The 27,878-nt window shown below is 35.9% G+C and overlaps 1 pseudogene; it reads right to left on the bottom strand.

Annotated features, from left to right (window-relative positions):
* Nucleotides 1–410: 410 nt before the first annotated feature.
* The window catches only part of LOC140519514 (adaptin ear-binding coat-associated protein 1 pseudogene), a 61,095-nt pseudogene continuing 33,627 nt past the window's right edge, over nucleotides 411–27,878 (bottom strand).

The following is a 27,878-nucleotide window of genomic DNA, read 5'->3' as shown; positions in this document are numbered from 1 at the left end:
TTTTTAAAAGATTGTCCAAGAATATCAGTTCTGGAGAAAGTGAAGTTTCCCAATTCACCCCCTCCAATTGAATTCTCTTGGTGTTCAAGTATCTCCCTGCTGCTCAGAATTGGACTCAGTTGGACAACTGTGGTGTCTGGTTTGGAACAGAGCTAGATGCGGTACTGAAGTCTCCTCATAGATCAATCACTGCAGAAGCAAGAGCAGGAACAGAAACAGGAGCAGGTGCTAGTGTCTGAGACAAGAACACGAGAATCAAAGTATAACAGTATGTATACATCATTACCACTTTGAATTTATTTCTGGATGAGAGGAGGGGTGACATGATTAGTGATGAGTTCTGAAGATGAAGGTGGGGGAATAGTCATTTTGTCCCCAAATGGAGGCCCCCAGCTCCTACAGGTTGAGGCTTAGAGTTTCCTGCTTTTTTTGGTTATAATATTCCCAGTACTCAATTTAATAGTTTGTCCTCCCTTAAAGCTTAGATCCAGCTTGGGAGCATGTACATTTCCTGAGATTCTTTGATGACCTCAGATTCCTTCCATATCCATTTGAAGTGATCTTACAGAGAAACTGAAAGCTGAAGTAGAAGGCATCACCCTGATCTGTGAAGCCAATACCAATGAAACACTAAGTCCAGTGCCATCTTGAATCTGGATCACAAAGTATCATCTAGAATCTGTCACTGTCTCTACAGCAATGCCAGGATATTGTTCCACTGGTGCCTGAGCAAATAGCTCTGGTGATACTTTGTCTTCAGGTTTGATGTAGGCAGTCTTTCCTTTGGAAGTGATTTATAGACAATCAGTCCAATCAGGCTGATCCAGTTGCAGTCTGATGCCCTGTGTCTGTGGTTGGAAATATGTAGTGGGATGCACAGACTCTGATTTGGGGCTTCAAGAATAGGGAGGACTCATACGCTGCCTCAGCTGCCACCTTGGATCTGCTCTCTAAAGACTTTTTTAATTTAAATTGATTTCATTAATTATTTCCAACTTACATGTAAAAAAAAGATTAACACTATTTCTTTAAATTTTGATGTCCAAATTCCCTCCTATCCTTCCCTCTTCTACTCCTTCATAAGCAAGCAATATTATATCTACTATACTTGTAAAGTAATGCAAAACATATTCTATCTATGTCACAAAAGAAAATACACACATAAGATAAGAAAAAAAAGCATGCTTCAATATGCATTCAGATTCCATCAGCTCTTTCTCTGGAGGCAGACAACGTTCTTTTATCATGAATCCATTTGAAATTTCTTGGATCATTGTCTTGATCAGAGAGGTTGAGTCTTTCACACTTAATTATCCTTACAATATTCCTGTTACTGAGTACATTGTTCTCCTGGCTGTACTCACTTCACCTTGCATCAGTTCATAGAAGCTGTCCAAAGTTTTTTGTTTTTGTTTTTTTTTTCAGCTCATCATTTTTGCAGTTCAAGCAAGAAGATATAAGGACCTGAAACAGGGCAGTTGCTATGTGAGTAAAGAAAGTGATACCTACAATAGATGTCATAGCAGAAATAAGACATCAAATTGGATATGTAAGGTGAACATGAATGAAACTTTGAGCATAATATATAGATTGAGAGTCTGGGAGACTGGAAGGATGATAATGTGCTTGATACACTAGAAAGTTAGGAAGAGGGAAAGGTTTGTTTTTTTGGGGGGGGGGGGGTTTGCTAGGAGGGGAGGGAAGAAGATAATGAGTTTATTTTTGGTTATGTTAAGTTAGAGATGCCTATAGGACATCCAATTCAAAATATCTAAAATGTGATTCATGGCAGGATACTGGAGCTCTGGAGAAAGATTAAGGCTGGTTATACTGATCTGTGAATCATTTACATAAAGATAATAACTGAACCCATGAGAGCTAAAGAAATCATTATTTGAGATAGTAAAAGAAAAAGAGAAGTGATCCCATGACATAATGTTAGAAGATAGCAACAGTTATTGGCCATGATTTGGATAAAATCTAGTATGGAGACTGAGAAAAAGTGGTCAGTGAGAAACAGGGGAAGGAAAACCAGTAGAAAACAGTATAGTGGTAACCTAGAGAAGAATGAGTAACCCGGAGAAGAAAATCACTTGTCAAAGGCTATGGAGAGGTCCAGAAGGAAAATTGAGAAAGGACCACTGAATGATAATTAATATGTATAAAAACAGTTTCAGTTTGATTATGAAATCAGAAGCCAGAATACAGAAAGACTAGAAATTAGTGAAAAGAAAAGAAAAATGAACTCTTAGTGCGTAAAACATTGTCAATAACTTTCTTTAGACATGGTTTCTGGGGTTCTTACTTTTGTCTAAGTGTTTTTCTATGAAACAAATGAAGGAGGGGGATGGAGCCAAGATGGCAGAGTAGAAGGACACACCTCTAGAAGCTCTCCTCCCACAGCCCATAAAATACCTGTTAAAAATGACTCTAAACAAATTCTAGAGCAGCAGAAACCACAAAATGATAGAATGAAAGAGATTTCTAGCCCAAGGCAGCCTGGAAGGTCAACAGGAAAAGTTCATCAAGCCAGGTGCAGAGCTGAGCACAGTACAGAGTGGGCCTGCCATGACAAGGACAGGACTGGAACAGTTTTCAAGGCACCATGGCAGCAGCTGCAGATCCCAGATTCCGCAATTCACAAAGACCAAAGACAGCTTGAAAGGTCAGTGAGAAAGCTCTTTCACTTGGGTGAGAAGGGAATGAGACTGTTTCACCCCAGCTGCAGGCAGCAGCAGCTTCCATTTTTGGAGCCCGGGCATAAAGTCCCTGGGGGAATTGAGCAGCTGATCTGAATCTCTGCCCTGACTGGCAGCCCTGGGGAGGGGAGGAGTGTTGGCTGGCATGGTGGAGTTGGTGGAGGCTCTGGAGAGGTAATCCTGCTCACAGATTAGAGCATAGGCCAGGAGAGGAATAAACTCCTTTCTCTTGATGGTGCCACCTTGGAGGAACTGAGGACTTACAGGCTCCCAGAGCATACCCACCCCTTGACAAAAAACTCAAGTCAAGTAATTGGCTGGGAAAATGTCCAAAAAAGAGGGAAAGAATAAGACAATACAAGGTTACTTTCTTGGTGAGCAGGTATTTTCTTCCATCTTTTTGGATGAGGAGGAACAATTCATACTATCAGAGGAAGTCAAGGCTTCTGCAGCCCAAATCTCCAAAATAAATATGCAATGGTCTCAGGCCATGGACGAGCTCAAAAATAATTTGAAAATCAAGTAAGAATGGTGGAGGAAAAATTTGGAAGAGAAATGAGAGTGATGCAAGAAAATCATGAAAACTGAGTCAACAGCCTGCTAAAGGAGACCCAAAAAATGCTGAAGAAATTAACACCTTAAAAATAGATAAACTCAAACAGCAAAAGAGACCCAAAAAACCAATGAAGAGAAGAATGCTTTAAAGAGCAGAATTAGCCAAAGGGAAAAGGAGGTTCAGAAACTCACTGAAGAAAATAGCAATTTAAAAATTAGAATGGAGCAGATGGAAGCTAATGACTTTATGAGAAACCAAGAAATTACAAAACAAAACCAAAGGAATGAAAAAAATAGAAGTCAATGTGAAATATCTTATTGGAAAAACAACTGACTTGGAAAATAGATCCAAGAGAGACAATTTAAAAATTATAGGACTACCTGAAAGCCATGATCACAAAGAAGAGCCTACACATCATCTTTCATGAAATTATCAAGGAAAATTGCCCTGATATTCTGAAACCAGAGGGTAAAGTAAATATTGAAAGAATCCATGGAAAATATTGCAAGCAGCTAGAAAGAAACAATTTAAGTATTGCAGAAATATGATCAGGATAAGCCAGCATCTGATAGCTTCTAAATTAAGGGATCAAAGGAGTTGGAATATGTTATTCCAGAAGTCAAAGAAACTAGGACTAAAACAAAGATACTCCTACCCAGCAAAACTGAGTATAATACTTCAAGGGAAAATGTGGTCATTCAATGAAATAGAGGACTTTCGAGCATTCTTGACGAAAAGACTAGAGCTGAATAGAAAATCTGACTTTTAAACACAAGAATCAAGAGAAGCATGAAAAGGTAAACAAGAAAGAGTAATCATAAGGGACTTACTAAAGCTTAACTGTTTACCTTCCTGTATAGAAAGATAATATTTGTAACTTCTGAAACTGTTCTCAGTATTTGGGTAGTTGGAGGCATTATACACGCACACACACATATATATATAGACAGAGGACACAGGGTGAGTTGAATAGGAAGGGATGACATCTAAATAAATAAAAGTAAAGGGTGAGATAGGAATATATTGGGAGGAGAAAGAGAGAAATGAAATGGGGTAAATTATCTCTCATGAAAGAGGCAAGAAAAAGCTTTTTCAAAGAAGGGGAAAAGAGTGAGGTGAGAGAAAAAGTGAAGCTTACTCTCATCACATTTGGCTTAAGGAAAGATTAACATATACACACAACTTGGTATGAAAATCTATCTTATGGTACAGAAAAGTAGGGGAGACGGGGAGAAGTGTGATGTAGGGGGATGATAGAATGGAGGGCAAATGAGAGGAGGGAGGTAATTAGAAGGAAACATTTCTGGGAAGGGACAAGGTCAAAAGAGAGAATAAAATAAATGTGGGGGCAGGATAGGATAGAGGGAAATATAGGTAGTCTTTCACAACATGGAAGTCTTTAGCAAACTATACATATATAGCCTATATTTAATTGCTTGCCTTCTTAGTGGGGATGGGTGGGGAGACAGGAAGGGAGAGAAGTTAGAACTCAAATTTTAGGAACAATTGTTGAGAATTGTTTTTGCATGTAACTGGGGAATAAGAAATACAGGCAATGGAGTACAGTACTATATCTTGCCCTACAAGAAAATAGAGGTGATGGGGATAAAGGAAGGGAGGAGAGTGATAGAAGAGAGGGTAGACTGGGAGAAGGGGTAATCAGAATGCATGGTGTTTTGGTGTGGGGGAGGGGAGAGATGGGGAGAAAATTTGAAACTCAAAATCTTGTGGAAATGAACGTTGTAAATTAAATAAATAAGTTGGAAAAAAGGTAATAGAGCAAAAAAAAGAAAGAAACAAAGGAAGGAATCTATACTATTGTGGGTATATGTGGGAAGGAGGAAAGTATTTAATGTGATTAAATAATTGTGATATTTTAAAAGTTATAAATAATAGTTTCAAAAATAATCATTAATCATAAATGGATTGACTTAGAGAAAATGGAAAAGACTATTGTAAATTCAGTGGTTGTTTAGTCATTTTCACTCATACCTGCTCTTGGTGATCCTTTTTAGGATTTTCTTGGCAAAGATACTGGAGTGATTTTCCAATTCCTTTTCCAGCACATTTCCCTAAGGAGGAAACTAAGGCAAACGGTGGTAAGTGACTTTTTCAAGGTCATACAACTATTAAGTTTCTGAGGTCACATTTAAACTTAGATCTTCCTGACTGCAGGCTTGGCATTCCATGGGTTTCATAGACAAAATAAAGGGGTTAGAATGGGCAGTTTCTGAGATCCCTTCTTCTACCTTCATGATTCTCTGATACTGATGACTATGCAATTGAAGATACAGTGGCAGTTAGTTTCCAAGTTCCATGTCTCTCCTTACTTTTCCACATATCTGGTACAATAGTATAAACTTCTGGAATTGTAGCCCAAAAGTGTTTCTCTGTAATGTTAATGGAATTTATTTTAATAGGAGTTAAAGATCTGCCCCACCCATTAATAGGCCTCACTTGGAGTCCATTAGGGTAGGAATATTTTTAAAGAAAAAATTTGCTTATGGGGAGGTTTGCTTGCTTAAAGTCTTCCACACCTTTTCTTACTTAGCCGTTGAAGCACTAAGGCTCTGATGCCTTCTGGCTCTGAAAGCAATATTCACAGCACTGGTGGTGACTATGAATATGCCAGTGTAGTTCTCAGTTACAAAGTATAAAAGACTCTGAAAAGGGAAAGCAGAAGAAAAACATTTATTTAGATACCAGAAAGTCAAATTCCAGAACCAGAAAGCTAAATCAGTCATAGTAACCAAGAAGTTAATTGACTTGATCACTGCAGTAGGCAAAAGCATTCCCAACCCTCCTCTGTCTGCTGGGGCCTTCTCACAAGCAAATACTCACGAGCCTGACCTTTTCCATGCCAACCTACATCCTCTTTCCTCTGCCCTGACAGTTCTCATTGATTTCCTTACAGTTCTGCTCCACCCTTCTTGCTCCGCCTGTTCAGCAAATTCCTTCCACCACACGTGTCTTAGGCTTCCAGGTGATTTAAGCAGGTCACACTGGCCATTAATGAATTAATGAATGAGAAACATCTTTCGATCTAAATTGCTGTTACAGGGCTCATTTTTTTTTGGAAGAAGTTTCATGTGCCAGATGAGACTTTGGGTAGCCATTAAGGACCCCACCCCTTTGAAAACCCAGATGTTAGTGCTTCTCTCTCTAGTAACTATGTGTAAATGTCAGACAGTTGGAAGCCCTGTCTGTTGGTCTTTATTTCTCTGCTTGTATTTTCTCTGTTGGTGAATGCAATTAAAGTAGATTGCTGACATCTTTCCTTAGAAAAGCAGATGTAAGAACGTGTGCCAGCAGGTCATTTGGGATGTGTGCCAGGGTATTGTTACACTCTCCTAACCAGTTCCACTCCATCCCTTCCCTAAACCTCCCTTCTCCTTCAGAAATGTAATTACATGACCTACCATTATGGAAAACTTACTGAGAGATGTGATGGTTAATCTTCCCACCGTCAGAATATGCATTTTCTCAGCACAGCTGCAGCTAAAGAGGATAGCAAATAGATCTCAATCTAAAGTCAGTTTTGTTTTACATTTGGAAAGGAATTGGTTATTTTGTTCCTAGCAATAATATTTGGCATGGGTAAAAATAAAATAAAATAAAGACTTTGATGTCTAGATCCACTGTTTGCTTTTGTAGTGAGCCTTTGTACTGAATCCATGCTCTTTTCCAGTCTCTTGTTTACCCAGACGTCATTCTCTGTTAAATTCTTCTTTGCTGGAGCACAACGTATAACAATTTTTATGTATCATAGATGTCCTAAATATCATGTATCGTAGCCTCAATAGCATCTCATCTAGCATCTCACCACATGAAGGAGCTAAAAAATCACCAGTTCACATTGCTTCCCTCTGTGCCTTCTGAGAAAAAGGCTCACATTATGATTCATGCAGATTGGAATCACTTTTCAAGTCATGTCCATTTCATTTAAAAATTTTAGCAAGAAGGAAAGAAGACTAGGCTGATTCTGAGACTGGGAACTGGCTCATTTAGCTTCAATTTGATCACACTTATTGCACTGTTGTTCATATTTACATATCAAAGTATTCACATACAAACAGAGAAGCTGTGACTCCATGAACTTGGGGGCAAACTATCTCTGTGAAGCAAAGGTTCTAGGCTACTAGCCAGATTCTGCAGGGCAAAGACAGGGAGAGCAGCTCTCCAGCTTTCCAACCTCAAGCTGCCAGCTACTGAGTTAACATCTGGGGCCATCAATTATCCCACCACCAGGGAAAGATAATGAATCCTAACTCAATGCAATCTTCTCCTGGTTCCTGTGGACAGAGCAAGAACTTTCTTATGAGACCAAAATATTCCCCTATGAGAAAAAATGTCAGAGGAAAATTAACTCCAACATGATCAGGAAATATTCCTTCACTCAGAAACTGTATATCAGTTATATTTTAGAAAGTTTGTAATGTCTTTTCATAGGTATCCTAATTGTCTATTATCTATCTGTCTGAAAATTTGTTTTTGTTATATTTATATTGTTATAAAGTATATCATATCATATCATATCATATCATATCATATCATATCATATCATATCATATCACAAAATAAAGACCAGGTAAGAATTCTATTTCATCATATGTAGCGAACTCAACTCACTAATTTCTGGAGCTGATCACAATGAGTAAGGACGTGTTCACTGGTGACAACAATAGAACACTCTCATCTGCATTATTTCTGGCAGCTGATGCTCTCATTATTGCTGCTGGCCAACACAACTTCCTCTGAAATGTGTTCAATTAATTTCAAGTTGGAAACCTTTTCTACATTTGCAGAGTCTACTGCTGTGTAGTTGTTTGATTCAATAGCTGTTTGTTCCTTTCAGTCATGTCTAATTCTTTGTGACTCCATTTGGAGTTCTCTTTGCAAAAATAGTGGAGTGATTTGCCATTTCCTTCTCTAGCTCATTTTCCAGATTAGGAAGTGGAGGCAAACAGGGAATGCCTTGCCCAGGATTATAAGCTAGTAAATGTCTGAGGTCACATTTGAATTCAGGACAACTCATGTTCAGCCTACAGGCCTGGCACTCTATCTATTCCACCACTTTGTTGTCCTTTGATCCAATAAGCATTCATTAAACAGTGTTGTATACAATACAACTCAATTAACCTTGGGGATACAAGACAAAGTGTAAAGCAGTTCTTGCCCTCACAAAGCCTAAATTTCATCCAATGTGAAAGATGCTGACTCCTGCCCCATGATTCTCTCCTTAGAAATTCTTGAGTACATCTCACTATTTTTTTTCACATTAGTCATGTTGTACAGAAGAAATAAAATGAATGAGAGAAACCATGAGAAAAACCAAACTAAAACAAAGCACAACACAAGAAAAAATAGTCTAATTCATTCTGCATTCTGATTCCATAGTTCTTTCTCTGGATGTGGATGGCATTTTGCCTCAAGAGTCTTTTGGGAATGTTTTAGGTCTTTGTATTGCTGTGAAGGACTTAGTCTATCAAAAGCAATCCTCCCACACTGTGGTTGTTATTGTGTATAATATTCTCCTGGTTCTGTTCATTTCTTTTTTAAAATTTTCTTTGTTTTCAGTTTTCTACAATGACTTTCATAAATTTTAGATTTTCTCCCCTTCTCCCCTACCTCCCTCCCCAGACAGTATACAATTTTATATGGTGTCTCTACCTACATTGTTATTAAGCACATTTTCACATTAGTCATGTTGTATAGAGGAATTAAAATGAATGAGGGAAACCATGAAAAACAAAACAAAACAAAACAAAATATACACAAATAAAAAATATTTTACTTCACTCTACATTCCAGTTCCCTAGTTCTTTCTCTGGACATAGATGGCATTTTGCCTCAAGAGTCCTTTAGGAATGCTTGAGGTCCTTCCACTGCTGTGAAGAACTAAGTCTACCAGAAAAATTCCTTGTACACTGTGGTTGTTGCTGTGTGCAATGTTCTCCTGGTTCTGCTCCTTTCATTCAGCATCAGTTCATATATATTTTTCAGGTTTTTCTTAAGACTGACTATTCATCATTTCTTACAGCTCAATAATATCCCATTATATTCACATGCCACAACTTTTTCAGTCATTCCCTGACTGATTGGCACTCCCTTGATTTCCAGTTCTTGGCCACCAAAAAAAGAGCTGCTATAAATATTTTTATACATGTGGCACTTTTCCTCATTTTTATAATCTCTTTGGGATACTACCCTAGAAGAGATATTGCTAGGTCAAAAGGTATGCAAATTTTTGTAGCCCTTTGTGGATAGTTCCCAACTGCTCTCCAGAATGGTTGGATCAGGTTACAGCTCCACTAACAATGCATTAGTGTTCCAATTCTCCCACATATTCTCCAATATTTATTATCTTCCTGTTTTGTCAAGTTAACCAATCTGATAGGTGTGATGTCGTGCCTCGGAGTTGTTTTGATTTGCATCTCTTTAATCAATAGTGATTTAGAGCATTTTTTCATATGACTATGGATAGCTTCAATTTCTTCCTCTGGAAGCTGCTTGTTCATATCCTTTGACCATTTATCAATTGGGGAATAAATCTCACTTTCAGTAAGCTCTTCTGCATCTAACTTTTTAGCCCTAACATTAATTTTTAATTTCTCTGTTCCTAAATAAGGCCTTGGCTTCCTCAACTTGGATCAGGTACCCTTTTTAAATGGCTCTGTTGTTTACATTTTCTTCTCTAGAAAATTTTCTTGTTCCTAAAAATGTTGCTATTCTAATTGCTTTATTTTTTGTCCATCAAAACTTCTCACTCACTACTGATCTATGGTTTCAGTTTTGAGACATTTAAGAACTTATATCAAAACAATGAAAACCATTTCTACAGAAGACATTTTGATGAAGTATGTTACCTACCTCCTGATGGACATGATCAACATCAAATACACAGAGGAGCCTTCTTTTTTCCTTTTTTAAAAATTATTTTGGGTTTTCAATATTCACTTCCACATAATTTTGAATTTTAAATTTTCTCCCCATCTCTTCCCTCCTCCACCCAGGACATCATGTATTTTGATTACCCTTTCCTCCAATCTGCCCTCCCTTCAATCCCCTCCCCCCCCACCTCTTCCCTTATATTTTCCTGTAGGGCAAGATAGATTTGTATGTCCTATTGCTGTATATCTAATTTCTACTTGCATGTAAGAACAATTTTACCATTCATTTTTAAAGCTTTGAGTTCCAAATTCTTTCCCTTCTCCCTTCCCTACCCTCATTGAGAAGGCAAGCAACTCAATATTGGTTATACATGTGCAGCCATGCAAAACACCTCCATAATAGTTATGTTGGGAAAGACTAATTATAAGTCCCTCTATCTTGTCCCACCCTTTATTTATTCTATTCTTTCCTTTGACTTGCCCCTCTATCAAAACGTTTTCTTATGTTTACCCCTTACCTCAATTTACTGTCCCTTCTATTATACCCTCTCTCTTATTCCCTTCCTCTCTGCTTTCCTGTGGGGTAAGATAAAGTTCCATACCCAATTGAGTGTGTATGTTTTTCCTTCCTAGGGCCAAATCCAATGAAAGGAAGGCTCACTTACTCCCTGTCACCTTCTTCTTCTTTCCTTCCATTGTAAAAACTGTTTCTTGCCTCTTTTATGTGAAATGATTTACTGGATTCTACCTCTCTCTCTCTCTCTCTCTCTCTCATGTACACTTACACACACACACACACACACACACACACAACTGTTTTTCCCTCATTTGTTTTCTTCCGAAATAGACAACAGAAGAGCATAGAACTCAAAAGTATTTTAAATGAAACTGAGAGTCTCCATTTCATACACACATGTATGTATAAGATTGTAAGGAATGCATTTAAAACCTCTGCATATTACTCTCAAAATTGTCTTGACTTTTTCTCTTTCTTTCTAAACTTTTTCTGTGCATTAAAAAATGGAAAAGTAGAAGTGCTCTTTTTGGTCTATTTCAGAAGAAAACAAATGAATGACTATTTTCAAGTATTTACATTTACATATAATAACCATAAGACATATTTTGTCGGCAGTAAAAATTGGGCATTAAATAATTGGAGGTGAATTTATTCATCCCACTACACAGACAAATTCCATATTTATAGATTTTAACATAACCAGGGCATAAGAATATGGAAACAAAATAAGAATGGAATAAAAATTAGGAAAATAGACCTTTTACTCTATCTCCATTTCTCTTTGGAACTTGCAGGAAGTTGGATAAGTCATTTCACTTCTTTTAAGCATGATTAAATAATGACAATTACTTAAAATTCCATAATTACAACCCTAAATATTTATAGCATGTTTAACTTTTTGAAACTTGTTTTATATTACACTCTCTCATTTAATCCTCATAATAACCCAGTGGTACATGGAACATAGGCATTATTATCCCAATTTTGCAGATGAGAAAACTGAAGCAGAGAGTAGTTTGATATTTTCACATGCTTTTCCAACTCCAAAATTCTAAATTTCTAACACCATTTTTAGAGTATGTTTTACAAATATCTCATTTGATTCACACTACAACCCTGGGAGGTTGGTACTATTATTATTCAAATATTACAGACTGGGAAGTGGAGGTAGACAGAGGTTAAGTGACTTAAAAAGGTACTTACACAGCAAGTACTTGAAACTAGATTTGAACTGATCTTCCTGACTTCAGGTTCAGTATTCTATCCACTGTGGCATCTAGCTACTCTTCCTCATGTCTGACTGTAGAATAAGTTTAGAAATATTAAATTTGCAAGTTAAAATTCTGATGACAATGACTGAATAGTGACTATACACACACACACACACATACACACACATACATGAATCTTGGCTGTTGTCTATGCTTCTGCAACAGGTTACAATTTCTCTACCTTATTTTCTTTGAAGGCAAATTGGTTAAAAAAAAAAAAATAAAACAAAACCCTAATGCAATAGAAGTCCAGCATGACATTGCAGACTGTGCCTGTTTATATAGTCTTTTGATCCTAAAGACTTGCATAATATAAACATAAATAAGAACTTAAACTTTATCTTCCATTCACATAGTATATTTTATTTTTAAAATAGGATCCATAATGCTCAAATCCATTCTGATTACTGATTCTGGCCATTATCATGCAGTCAGTTATTGAGCATTGGCACAAATGAGCACATTACTCTAAACAGAGATTCAGAACTTCTTTGAAAACCAGTCAGAGGGGCAGGTAGATGGTACAGCAGATAGAGTCAGAGTTTAAATCTGGTCCCAGATACTTACTAACTATGTGACTCAGGGCAAGTCACTTAACTCTCTGCATCAGTTTCTTCAACTGTAAAATGAGCTGGAGAAAGTAATGACAAACCACTCCAATATCTTCACCAAGAAAACCCCAAATTAGATTACAAAGAATGGCACATATTTGAACAACAACAAAAATTCAACCCATCCTTTAAAAATAAAAATACACTAAAATAAAATTATTTCCAAATTATAACTAAATGGTCAACTCTATAGGGTATTTTTATGGTACATGTCTAACATATTGCATTATTATTATAATAGATATTTCCATTATCAAGGGTATAATGTTAGACCTACAGAAAAGGATATATTGATTTCAGTCTATTTGACAATGAAACATAAATAACATTACCTCAAAGAGGAAACAGCCATGCAAATAAAGATCACTAATACATTTATAAATTTTCAGTAGCTAATAGAATTCCATTTGGTATTTTAACCAACTGCCATATGCCATCCTAACACCATAATGAAGTCAAGTTTTTCACTTTCTTAAAATTGTTTTGTTTCCATGGTTTTCTTCTTTGTGTATTCTTGATTTAAAAGCAAATGGTCACTCTATGCCTTTATACATAAAAATTCTTGTCACCAATTCACCCCACCCACTCTTCTTTATCAAAGAAATTTCAATCAAAATTCTGTTCAAAAGCTACTTAATGGAGTCAAACATTATGAGTCCTTATAGGAATCTTGAAAATAATAGAATCTAATGGCTTAATTTTATGAATCAGGATCCCTAAGGCAGGAAGTAAATAGCAGTCACAAGTCAAAACTAGATTGTCTGACTCCCTGTCCAGGGTCAAAGAAGACTTTCATGAATTGTCTTACTCTACCCTCTTTTATTCTTGTATTTATCGTATAAAGCATGGGTGAGTAACCTGTGGCTTTGAGGCTACATGTGGCCCTCTAGGTCCTCAAGTGCCCCTTTGACTAAATCTAAACTTCAGAGAACAATTCCCCTTAATAAAAGAATTTGCTTTGTAAAATTTGAACTCAGTCAAAAGGTTGCACCCAAGGATCTAGAATGGCACAAATTGCCTTGAAGCAGCATGTCCCACAACCCCTGGTACAGAAAAATAACAATAATTCCATTTGTTGAAGAGGCTATTCCATCTCCAAACTCCATGCATTTTCAATCTCTCACTCATGTCTGGAATTCTCTCACTCTTCATCTCTACCTTCTGACTTCTCTGGCTTCCTATAAGTTCCCACTAAGGTCTCACCCTCTACAATAAGCCTCAATGGTAATGTTTTTCCTCTGTTCCATAGCTCTAATTTATTCTTTATATATGTTTTTGTACATATTTGTTTTCATTCTTCTTCATTAGACTGTGAACCCCCTAAGACTAAGGACTATATTTTCCTTTTCTTTGAATCCTCAACATTTAGCACAATTTCGAGCTCATAAAATGTGTTTAATAAATATTTGTTGATTGGTTGAATGAAGAAGTCAACCTCATAGATTGCATTTGGTGAATATTCTAATAGCAGATGGTTTTGTGGTATGAGTTGTAAAAGATGAACATTGGGTTCCATTCTAAACCTACAATTTTGTGATTCTCTGAATCATGTCTACGTACAATATGTAGTCAATCTTCATGGATAATATTACAGTAGATGGAACAATATCATCATGCAGATATTCATATCCATATTAAAGAAAGAAGTAATGTTGGGGGAGCATCTGTCCTAGAAGGTATTGGCTAAGTGTATCACATTCCTGTCTCCCAGAACACATAGAATAATGGTTGAAACTGAATAATAAATATGTTAGTATTCTTACCCTAATTTCTATATAAAAGGGAAGTTTTGTTCTTCCAAACAGTTGTTTGTTGCTTAGGGAGAAGTGATTTTTACTGGCTACATTGTAGGTGTGTCTGAGAAAGGAGAGAACGGAGAGGAGGAGAAGAGGAGAAGAAGGAGAAGAAGAGGTAAAGGAGGTATAAATAAAAGTAACTATGACCAACTAGAATGGAATTATGGCCAAATAAGCTGAGACTGCTCAGAATATCAATTTGTGAGCAGCAACAAACCTGCTGGGTAACATCTGTAAGGCCCGCTCATGCAGAAGGACAACTTGAGTTCATTTTGCCCCTTATCTCTCATCCACCTTCCAACTATCAAAGGATGCTTAGTAGCAAGTCTGGCTCATACCACGCACTAGTGTTCATTAAGGGAGAAGTGGTAAGTAGTTTCTGAAAGAACACTGAGAGCAGCAGCAGGCAAAAATGTAGTTTTCTTTTTCCTTATAGAGAGTGCAGTTTTTTCAAAAGCGTTTAATCTGACAATGTTGGAGTGATTGTTTTTCCTAATATTTGATCTTAGAGAATTTAGAGAGAGAGAGAGAGAGAGAGAGAGAAATACAGAGACAGAGAGGGAGAGAGAAATACATAGACAGAGACAGAGAAAGACAGAGACAGAAATGAGAAATATTCCATAGGATCTTTTTTCTGTTCAGAATCATGGGTTTGTGGTCAGTTGTGGCTCTCCTTGTTTGAACATTTATTTTCACATTAACTTCTATTTGTGTATTTATATATGGGTTAGAGTTAAGACTGTCTTTGCTGGTACACATAGAAAAGTGAATTATATAATAAAACAGAATTCTGAGGGTAGTGCCACTGGGTGGTTAGATATGATCAGAACTTCAGTGGCTGATATTAATAGATGTTACCTACAAACAATAATACACCCTAAAGCCCTAAATTCACTCTAAGCTTGGCTAGAGTTAGCACAAAATATTGCATACCATTATAATTGAACATTTATATTCCATTCAGGAAACTTTAGCTAGGGTATGTAGTTGTTTGTGACTGCCTCGCTACAGAGTTAAGCTCATAAGGAAAAAAAAATGTAGAGCAACTAAGTGAGGGAAGAAAAGACATCCAAATTTATGACCCATCAATTTGCTTTTGACTTGGCGATGTGAATGACAGTAGATTTCAGGTTGTTTGCTTTAAAAAATGAATACATATCTGTCACATATATATTTTCATACATATGCATATACATATATATATCCATTTATATAGAGAGATATACAAATGTGTGTATTTGTGGTTGTTATCGTTTAATTATTTTCAGTCATGTCTGACCCCATGTGGGGTTTTCTTGGCAAAGATACTAGAGTGGTTTACCATTTTCTTCTGCAGATTATTTTACAGAGAGGAAACTGAGGCAAACAGGATTAAGTAACTCACCCAGGGTCACAGCTAGTAAGTGTCTGAAGCTAGATCTGAATTCATCTTCCTGATTCCAGGCCCAGCACTCTTTTCACTGCATCATCCAGCTGCCCTTACACACACACACACACACACGCACACACGCACGCACGCACACACGCACAGTAATTTATAGATAGATAGAAAGATAGGTGTGTGTATACATATACAGATGTATCTTAGATACTAAACCCTCATCACATCAACCTGATTCAAAGATCTGCTTTTCGTTTCATTGCTTTCCCTTGATGACCACTTCCCTTTTTATCCTAAGCATGTTCTTTTTGTTTGTAGAAAAGGTTTTCAGTTTCTTGTAAGAAAAGTTATCCTTTACATTTTGTGATTTCTTCTATATGTATAGATTCGTTGGTTAACAGTACAACTCATATGCGCAGTTATAAAAAGTATGAACTGATTTTCTTCTGTCTTTGTATTCATTTAGAGTATAGTCAGATATTAGTCAAAGACTAATTTCAGTCAGACTGCTTTCTATTTTTTTTTCAGTTCTTATCAAGAAATTCTCTCCCAGGTAATCTATATAGTTAAAAAATATTTTCTCTATGCCGATGCTTGGTAGGATTTTTAAGCTTAAATGAATATTTTACTTTGTCAAGTGTTTTTTCTGCATCTATTGAGGTAATTATATCATTTTGTATACTTTTATATTTTATACAATTGAATTGTTGTGTTCCTAATGTTGAACTTGCCTTGCATTTCTGGAATAAATTCATCTTGTTGATGACAAATAATTTCTTGGCTGAATCACCATAATCTGTCAGACAGGATGTTAGAAGTTTTTTGAGCTAATGCCCAGCTGTCAGGAGTGAGGGGAGGTAAATAAGCAAGTGAGGGTTCAGGGATTAAACTTCTTTGTTTTGATTATCTTTTTTTTATAGCTTTGGTGTCTAAGAATATGGAGACAGATGAAATTGTTTTATTTCTTGGGCATAATTCTTATTTTGATGAATTTTGAAAGGTCCTAATGTTTAGAATGTATAGTTCTCCATCATTTCAGTCTTGTCTGAAATTACTTCATTTTGATCTTGTACAAGTTTTATATTTTGGTATCTATATACTTGCCATCTTCCTTCACCTTCACTCCAGAATATAAACTCTTTGATGGGGGAACCGAGGAATAATTTTGATTTTGTCTTTGTATGCTTCGCCACTAGTATAATGGCTAAAACCTAATATTATTAAAGGGTAACATAAATATGAATTACTCTAAAATTCCTGTGAATGATATCCAGGCATATATGATTCAAAGAGTAAGTAAATTAACTAAGTAGGTAATTTTTGTTGAATTTTGTTTTCCATAGTTATTTTTTTCTAACCTGATTATCCCTTCAATTGCTTTTCATTAAAACACTATGGTTCAGAAAACTTCTATTTTTTTCTCATAACTTATTGCTTTTATTCTTTTTGAGATTTGTATCAGACATGGTTCTATTGGTTACATTTTGGTACACAAGGTGGGGGGGAGGGAAAGAACTTCTTCAGCCTCATCACAGAGATGTGTCCTTGTCATTCTTACTACTACTCAAACTAGTTGAATTGTATTCATTGGGGTGATTCCCTCCAAAAGACATAAACTACTGAATCACATTCACATCCACATCTGTGAAACCAATTGGCCATAACCAATGACTTTAGATTTATTTCTATCTTTGTGGTTGGAGTTGGGGGGTAATTTGGTACTCCTTAGGTGTTTCTCTTTCTATTCTTAAAAACAAAGACTAGCAATTATATCATTTGTGTACCTCATAGATACAGTCTAGGCATCAAATCAAATGTTGCTTTGACTTTGTTTTGAAGTCCTGTCCATAAACACCAATAACTGGCTTGTTAATACATAGAGAAAGGATGCTAGCAATAGAATCACTGTTAAATGATCAAGTTATAAAATATACTCCAGGTGCTGTACTGGCAAATTTCTTTCTGGCATGATAATATTTTCTTCCTTCCTTCCTTCCTTCCTTCCTTCCTTCCTTCCTTCCTTCCTTCCTTCCTTCCTTCCTTCCTTCCTTCCTTTCTTTCTTTCTTTCTTTCTTTCTTTCTTTCTTTCTTTCTTTCTTCCTTCCTTCCTTCCTTCCTTCCTTCCTTCCTTCCTTCCTTCCTTCCTTTCTTTCTTTCTTTCTTTCTTTCTTTCTTTCTTTCTTTCTTTCTTTCTTTCTTTCTTTCTTCCTTCCTTCCTTCCTTCCTTCCTTCCTTCCTTCCTTCCTTCCTTCCTTCCTTCCTTCCTTCTTTCTTTCTTTTTTTCTTCCTTTCCTTCTTTCTTTCTTCCTTCCTTCCTCCCTTCCTAGCTTTCTTTTTTTAGGAAGTCAGTCAATCTTTGACTTTCTTCCTCTAGACATACTAAACTCCAGGAAAATTTTCAAATAGAAAAGTCAAAGCTAAGCTATAACTGTGAAACTTAACAAATAATTGGTCCTCACACAGAGCAGATATTCCCTGACCTTCCTGAGTGCTGCTGTGAGGGAATCATCCATTTCCATGTGGATTCTTTATTCATTATATAAACTCTTCAGGTATTCTGTCTTGCCAATCCTCCACTAGCTCTTGAAAAGTGGTAACAAAGAAAGGAAGAGAAGAATTGAGTTCTAGAATGCTTTAATCTTTAATTTCATCCTGTAAAAGATAGAGAAGCAAATGAGGGAATATTTATTTAGATCTAATTCTTGCCAAAAGAGAGGAATTAGTTTCTGGATAGGAAAAAATGGGGACCTTGGAGGGAACTTCTCTTTCCAATTTACATTTTTTATAGGAAAGAAAAAGAGAGTGAATTGCTCTCTAACACATATTCCAAGTTTTAAGAGAGAAAATTTCCAAGGGTGTAGAAGTAGGATAGATAAAATATCATAGTCTAAAATGTGTCAAAGATGAAATTATGAAGACACAAAGAGAAATATTTTCAATGTGGAGTAAAGAGGGCTATTGTCTAAAGAAACAGATATAGAGATCCACAGAAAATTTATCAATCAATAATAGATTTCTTTTTTAATTATGCAGAACACAAAAGTAATAAGAGGCAGTGGGGAAATACGTAAAAACTTTGAATGGTTCTACCAAAAAAAAGTGCCAAGACTGCTAGAGCTTGGAATGAGCTGAGGCTTTTGGAGGAAAATTAAGGAATACTAATAGCTCTTTTAAAAGGTATTTGGTTCAGCAGCGTTTGAGAAAAGAGGCTATGGGAAGGGCCAAGACAACTAACTCATGGGGGATGAAAAGATTACAATGGATAATGGAGAGAATGCATGACTATTAAAGTTTTGTTTTGTTTTTGTTTTCTTTGCCTAGGAGAAAAATCTTTGAATTTTAGAGTGGAAATAAAGTGAAAAAAATGTCTAGCTAGTAAGTGAGTCTCAAGATAGGTAAGAGAACAAGTCTGTGCCTTGGTGAGAACAAGTTACCTGTGCCAATGGACTAGCTACTGAGAGTACTGACAAAACAGATATATGGCTTTGCTCAGAAATTGAGAATAACCTTTAAAAGATTATAATGAGAAACTGAAGCAATGTCACAGCGGGAAAAAATCAAATATCTCATTGATTTAAAAAAAAGGAAAAAGAATGAAGAGTTGATTTTGATCCCTGGTGAGTTTCTAAAATTAATTATTAATATTATGGCTATATAACATCTGCAGAAAGAAACTGATAAGATTCAGAATTGGTCTCTCTCTATTTCTCTGTTTCTGGCTCTCTTCATATGCCCCACACAGAAACACATATACACAGAGAAAGAGAGAGAAAGAACTATGTATTTATCAATATATCAATGCAATCTATTCTATATCTATCTCTCTATCTAGGAATAGATTTAATACCAGACTAATCTCACTTCTATTTTGGCCAAGCAACAAGGCTTATGTAGATATAGTTTACCTAGATTTCAATAAAGCATTGGAAAAATTCTTCATGAAATTCTTTTGAAGAAGCTAGTTATAAATTAGATCATTGTACATTTCAATAGGTTAAATAGGGGTTAAACTTTGAAATTTAAAGTGCAATCATCAATAGTTTGATATCTTCAGAATGAGGCATGGCTTGGAGTGACATAAGTACTTACATTTGATGTTTTCCTGTTCAACAATGACTTTCATCAGAAGTGTCAGACTTCCTGTCAGGGTTACTGGCACAAAACTGCTGCTGACTGGCAACAGATTAAAATGTAATTAAGAAATGTTTAACAAAAATTTAAAAAATACTACATGACAAGGATAATGATAATTTGTGGTTTTCTATGGTAACTAATATACAGTTTTAAGGTTTCTATTTAAGTTTAATAGTCATGACAGATAAAGGGAAAGAAACAAACATTTATTAATCACTTACTATGCACCAGGTATTGTACTAAGTGCTTTGCAAATACCATATCAATTGATAATACCATAATTTACGTGTTTATCAAATAAAAGATACAAAGTTATAAGATCTAACACACCAGTTAACAGAGTGAGAGAAACCTTTACAAGGTTAGATAATATGGAGAGGTTTATGGAATTTAAGAAAGAAAAACTTCACCTCTTCCACTTGGGTTCAAAATCAATTTTACTGTTATAAGATGCATAAGGTACATGTAGGCAGCACCTTCTCTGGGGATAATATAGGGATTTTTGTGGATTGCAAGTTCAGTTTAAGTTACAAGAACTGGAAACCTAGGATGGGAAAGATCTGCAAAGGAATAGCTTATGAGAATTCATTGAAAAGAGCAGACACTTTTGAAAATTTCTCAAAATTTTGATATGATATGATAGATAGATAGAAAGATAGATATAGATATAGTTCTGATTTAATTCACATTATAGGAATGCCCCCAGAGCACTGTTAGATGGGGAGCTTGACTTCTATTCTTGACAAAATTCTATGATATTTTGAAAGGAATGGTTAGTGAACATCTAGAAAAATAAATGATAATCATGAAGAACTGTATGGCTCCGTAAAGAAGAGATAATACCAGGCTAACCTCATTTGCTTTTTAGACCATGTAACTACACTGCCAGATCAAAGAAATACCATAGATATAGTTTGCCATGACTTTATCAAGTATTTCACACATTTTCATGCTATTATTGTAAAAAATAAAAGATACAGTGATATCAATCAGAGAGTAAAATTTAATGGATTTGAATGAATGGTCATACAGAAATAAGAATTGTTTTTACCTTGAAATGAGATCTCCAATGGAGTGCCTAAGGGCCTAAGGTTGACCCTGTGCTGCTAAATTTTTGTTAATTTGTTTTTGCTTTGTTTTGTTTTGTTTTATCAATACTTTGGATAAAATAAAAGATGACATGGCTGTTTAATTTCAGCTCACGTATAGGGAGGAGGCATAAAAGCATCACTTGATGACAAAATTAATGTTCACAATCATCTCAACAAATTAGGATGCATCTTTCTTTTTTTCTTTTTAGGAAATCAGTCATTCTATGGTTTTGTTCCTCTAGGACTACTAAACTCCAAGTTTTCAAATAGATAGCTTGAAGCTAAGTTTTGACTGTGAAACTTTATAAATCACTGGCAGTCAGAGAGAGCAGATACTCATTGACTTTCTTGAGTCCTCCTGTGAGGCAAACCTATTCATTTCCAAACTTAATAGGATGAAATTTGATAATGGAAAATGTAAAATCTTATATTTTGGTACAAAAAATTCTGTTTTGTAAATACAGGATTGGATAAGATATGGTTTGATCATAATCCATCTGAAAATATGATACTGGGATTTTAGTATACTCTAACACTATTTGGAGTCAAACAGTACGATATGAAAGGTAAGAAATTTGTTATGGTCTTTGACTGCATTGAGACTGCAGAAAGACAAGTGTTCAGGTCTTACTGTAATAAACTTGGTTTAATCTACCCTGGTCAGAACACATCTAGCATGCTGTGTTCAGTTCTGTCTCTCACATTCTAGGAAGATCATAGATAAGCTGGAGATCCTCTAAAGGAGATCACTAGCATAGGATACAGATTTAAACTTAGGCCATAATCCATATAAGGATTAGTCTGAAAGGCAAAGGTTGTTTAGCTTGCAAAGGACAGGATTTTACATGACAATTCATTTATCTTCAAGCACTTGAAGAGCTACTATATGGAAAGGAAATTAGACATTCTGCAAAGGATCAAATGTAAGGAAAGCTTATCTTTTTTCAAATTTTTAATTTTTTTTTAAATTTTATTTTTTTTACAGTGTTCTACAATCACTTTCATATGTCTTAGATTTTTCCCCTCCCTGTCCTCCTTCCCCCCACCTCCCCACTCCCTAATCAAGATGGCATACAGTTTTATATAGGTTCTACACATACATTCCTATTAAATACATTTTCACCTTAGTCATATAGCATAGAAGAATTAAAATGAATGAGAGAAATAATAAAGCAAACTAATACATGATACAAAAGACAATGATCTGCTTCATTCTGTGATTGAATTTCATAGTTCTTTCCCTGGATGTGGAAGGCATTTTACTTTAAAAGATCATTGGGGATTATTGAAGTCCTTGCATGGCAATGTAGTACTAAGTCTACAAGAAACATTCCTCACACACTTTGGTTGCTCTGTACAAAATTCTCCTGGTTCTGCTCTTTTCACTCAGCATCAGTTCATATAAGTCTTTCTGGGCCTCTCCTTCATAATTTCAAGTCTTCCCCTTCATAATTTCTTATAGCACAATAGTATTCCATTACATTCATATACCACAATTTATTCAGCCATTCTCCAATTGATGGACATTCCCTTGATTTCCAGTTTTTGGTCACCACAAGGATAGCTGCTATAAATATTTTTTTACAAGTGGGACCCTTTCCCATTTTCATGATCTCTTGGGGATATAGTCCTAGAAGTGATATTGCTGGGTCAAAGGGTATGCAACTTTGGCAAAGCTGCAGGTTACAAAACAAATCCACACAAATCTTCTGCATGTCTATATATTACTAAAAAAAACCCAATAGCAAGAGATAAAAAGATAAATCCCATTTAAAGCTAGGGTAGACACTATAAAATATTTGGGAGCCTACCTGCCAAAACAAATCCAGGGGCTATATGAATACAGTTACAAAACTTTTCACACAAATAAAGTCAGATCTAAGTAAGTGGAAAAACATCAGTTGTTCATGGATAGGCTGAGCTAATACAATAAAAATGACAATTCTATCTAAATTAATTTTCTTATTCAGTGCCATACCAATCAAACTATCAGATAATTATTTAGAGCTAGAAAAAGTAATATCAAAATTCATCTGGAAGAACAAAAGGTCCAGAATATAAAAGGAACTAATAAAAAAGAAATTATAGGGAAGGTGGCTTCGCTGTGTAGATCTCAAATTGTATTATAAAGCAGCAATTATAAAAACCATTTGGCATTGTCTAAGAAACAGAAGGGTAAACCAGTGGAATATGTTCGGTACTCAAGACATAGTAGTAGATGAATACAGCAATCTACTGTCTGATAAACATAAGGACCCAACTTCTGGGATAATAACTCATTGTTCAACAAAAATTGCTGGGAAAACTGGATAACACTTTGGTGGAAACTAGACATAGACCAACGACTGACACTGTATCCAAGAATAAAGTCCAAATGAGTATATAATCTAGGTATAAAGATTATTACTATAAACAAATTAGTGGAGCAAGGAATAGTGTATTTATCAGATTTGTGGAGAAAGGATGAATTTTTGACTAAACGAGATAGAAAGCATTATGAAGTGAAAAATAGATAATTTTGATTACATTAAACTGAAAAGTTTTTGTACAACCAAACCCAATGCAATCAAGATTAGGAGGGAAGCAGAAAACTGGGAAAGAATTTTTGCAACTAGTGTCTGTGAGAAAGGCCTCATTTCTAAAATATATAGAGAACTGAGTTAGAGGTACAAGATTACAAGTCATTTCCCAGTGGATACATGGTCACAGGATATGAACAGGCAGTTTTCAGAGGAAGAAATTAAAGCTATCGATAGTCATATAAAAATGCTCTAAATCAGTATTGATTAGAGAGATGCAAATCAAAACAACTCTAAGATACCGCATCACACCTATCAGATTGGCTAACATGACAAAACAGGAAGATGACAAATGCTGAAGAAGATGTGGGAGAGTTGGAACACTAATACATTGTTGGTGGAGCTGTGAGTTGATACAACCATTCTGGAGAGCAATTTGGAACTATGCCTAAAGGTCTACAAAAAGGAAAACTTTTCTTAGAGTTACCCACAAGGGGGAGTGGTCTGCCTTAGGTGAGGTTGGTTTAATAGTAATTAGAAGCATTTAAGCATAGTCTGGATAAATACTTGGGTATGTTGTAGAAGAAATCATTGATTAGGATGAGATGAAAGGAATAATCATTTATATAACACCTATTTTGTGCCAGGCACTATGCTAAGCACTTTTACACATATTATGTCATTTGTCTGTCATAATAACCCTGTGAAATTGGTATTACACACCTGTCAGTTCAGGTATAAGCTTGACTGGATGGTCTATGAGGTCCCTTCCAATTCTGAAATGCATTGAAGGGAGCAACTGAATGTAAGGACCTCTTCCTACTCTCTGCTTTGGAGATTCCACTTTATGTCTTCCTTATGATCAAGTTTCCAGAACCATAAGAGAGATGAAAACTGAAACAATACTCCAGATAATTCAGACATAAATCTTTTATACTTAACAAATTGAGGTTAGGGACAAAATTATCTAGAAGGAAATTGTTAAATGTCTTCCCTCTTATCTCCTTTCTAAAACACCAACTGCCTTCTTCATATCTCTGCTTTTATGTTCCAAGGTAATCTCCAACTCAATATTCCTAAAATAGAACTCTCTATACTCCTTCTCCTCTGTCACAATTATTTATTCTACTGAAAGCATCACCATTCTTCTCGTCACTTGAATTCAAAAGTACGGAATTATCCTTGACTCTTCAGTCTCCATCTCCCATTTCGGTCAGTTACCAAATCTTACTAATTCCATTTCAACAATATTTCTCAAATCCATCACCTTCTCTCCACTGATGGGAAACATCATATTTCACTCTTCTCTCATGGCCTATTATAATAGCTACATGGTTGAATCTCACTACTTTCCATGATTCCCCTCACCAGACCATCTTCCACAAAGTGCCAAAATTATCTTAAGACAGAGCCTTGATTGTATCATCCCTCTGTATACAAATATTCAGTGATTTCTAATTGACAATAAAATACAAATGCCCCACTTAACATTTTGATCTTTCATAGTGCAACTATAGTCTACCCTTCTAAACATATTCATATTACCATTAATACAGTCTTTATTTTGGTTAGAATTGCTTAAAGGCAAACATCCACAAACTGGCATTCAGTCTCCTGTTTAATTGCCTTACTCTTTCAGGCACTTACTCCTGATTCCCATTTCTTAAAATCCTTAGCTAGCTTCAAGCCTAGACTCAGATGCTGCATCTTATGAGAAATCTTTCCTGATCTCCTGAAGTTTTAGTGTTATCTTCAAGGTGACATAGTGATTAAAGTAGTGGGTTGTAATGATAATTAAAATGGGCAAATCTTTTATATTCATTAATACACCCATGTAGCCCATGTGGGTCACATGGTAGCCTGAGTCACATGAGTTTGAGTCACATGGAGCCTGTGGTGGGAGGAGTTTACTGAATTGATGGAACAAGAAGAGGTGGAGCTAAAGCAGACCTGAGAGGAAATTAGTGAGAGAGCAGTCAGAACTAAAGCATTCAGGCAACCCTGAAGCTGGCTGTGAGTGTGAAAAAGGGAATTTTGTTTAAGGGAAGCCTGTTTGTGAATTGTTTAATGGAGCTGGTTTGTGGGAAACCTAGCAGGGGGAAGGCTTAGGGATGTTGTTATTCTCCGCATTGTTACTGTGTATAGTTTTTTGTTACTATGATGGATTTGACTTTCTAGGGTCTGAATAAATGTTTGTGTTCTGTCTTTCATGTGAAGATTCTGTGATATTTTGTGATTCAGAACTGCATGGATATTTAGGGCTGCCATGGGTGCTGTGATTAGCACTATAAGAGCCTGAAATGAGGTAGTTGTTGCTCAGTCATTTTCAGTTATCTTCTCATTTGGGATTTTCATGTCAAAGGTACTGGAATTGGTTTGCTGTTTCCTTCTCCAGTTCATTTTGCAGATGAGGCAAGCAAGGTTAAATGACTTGTCAAAGGTAACACATCTATTAACTAACTGTCTGAGGCCAGATTTGAACTCAGAAAGATGCATCTTTCTTACTCCAGGTCCAGCACTCTATCCTCTATATCATCTATCTTCCTTTTCTGAATCAGGAAGAACTTAGTTCAAAACCATCCTCAGACACTTAGTAATTGTATGACCCTGGGCAATTTACTTAACACACCTTTGCCTCAGTTCCTTCATCTACAAAACAGAGATAATATTAGCACCTATCTTTCAGGATAATTGTGAGGATCAAATAAAAGAATAATTGTAAATCATTTAGCACAGTACCTGTCACACAGCAAGCATTATATAAACATTAAATGTTATTATTATTCCTCAAATTTTCTTGCATTAACTTATAACTACTCTACCAATCCAGTAGAATATAAGGTCCTTGAGGTAAAGGATATTTTTTTTTTTAATTCCTAGCACCTAATGCTATTATCTTGCATAATTGTGGGGTTTGAAGGAATGAGTCTGCACCTGAAATTTCCTTTTTCTTAATAATTCCTAGTGAGGAAATTATCTTTACTATACACAAATCACTAAATACTTTGCAATTTGTAGTTCTGGAACTTAGAAATTGCCTGGGTGGCTACGAGAATTTATGACTTGCTCAGGGCCACACAGCCAATATGATGTAGACGCTGAATATGAATCCAGGTTTTCTACATCCACTAACTACTTTATCTCACATGGCAGGTGCTAATCAAAGAATTGTGGAGGATATAGATTTAATTTCCTTGCATTCTATGGAGAGGTCATCATATCTACTATATTCCAGTACTAATGATATCCATGAATATAAAATGTAATACTCTTGTAGGGAGAAAATAGATGAAAAAAATTACTATTAACTCATTTAATGACTCAGTCCATCACCAGACAATAATCTATAAAAAAACGCCTTAAGGTTTTAGGTAAAATTGAGAACAAAGGTGATGTTACAAAACAAAATTACTTTTCCTTTTGTCTTAAGCCTCTTAACCTTGAATTACTAATGAAGACAGTGACTTCTGTGTCCACATAAGTTTCATTAAACTATGTATTCGATGTTTCAATAGTGCTGTTCAAAGACATTTGTTTTTACATTAGAATAATGCACATGATCAAAGAAAGCTCAGAGAATCTATTATCTGTCGTTCTGTGTAGGCAATGTTTATTTTTAAGAACATTTTTCCTAAAACAGAGCAGAGAACTTTGACTCAAAGGAGGTTTCCAATTTAATTTTCCAAATACTCTTGGACATCAAGGATATGTGATTTCATCAAAGTAGAACCTCCATCTGTCAACAAAGTGAGTTCTTAGCCCTCCCTCCATGACTTATTAGAATGTCTTCTAGAGTTTCTTTGGCTAAAATAAATTGTAGCTCTGCCCTGTAGGTCATCTGGTGGTGTTATTTAGAACCTTGGCAGTGAGGTGACAAGGTTTATAAAACAATGGACTTGGACATTATGCTTCCAGGAGCCAAAATGGCAATTTAAGAACGAAGTTTCCAAAACATTAACATATTCACCTCCAAAACAACCACAAAATAGTGCCCCACAACAAATCCTGGAAGAGCAGAAGCAGTAAAAAGATGGGGTGAAATAATCTTTCAGCCCAAGAAAGTTGGAAGATCTGCATGAAAGATCTATCTCAGTCAGGTAAAAGGGGAGTAAAGTCCAAAAAAGGAAGTCATAGCAAGCCAGCAGGAAAGCTCGCCTCATCAACCCCTACCTCAGGAAACTAGCAGTAGGTCCTGAGCTGCAATGTGATGGAGGAAGCAAACACCAAGAAAAGGACCCTCCACATTCTCAGCACAGTCTCAGGCAAACAGGAAGCTCCAGACCATGTTATACTTTAGAGTAGTCCCAGGCAAATAGGCAGATATCAACTCTACAGGTGCCTAGGCAAATCAGTAGATACCAGCACTGGCACTCCACACATAACCCATCAATAGACAGATAGAGAATAGACAGA

Source organism: Notamacropus eugenii, chromosome 1, assembly GCF_028372415.1.
Source record: "Notamacropus eugenii isolate mMacEug1 chromosome 1, mMacEug1.pri_v2, whole genome shotgun sequence".
NCBI lineage: Eukaryota > Metazoa > Chordata > Mammalia > Diprotodontia > Macropodidae > Notamacropus > Notamacropus eugenii.
This window is presented reverse-complemented; position numbering and strand designations above follow the sequence as displayed.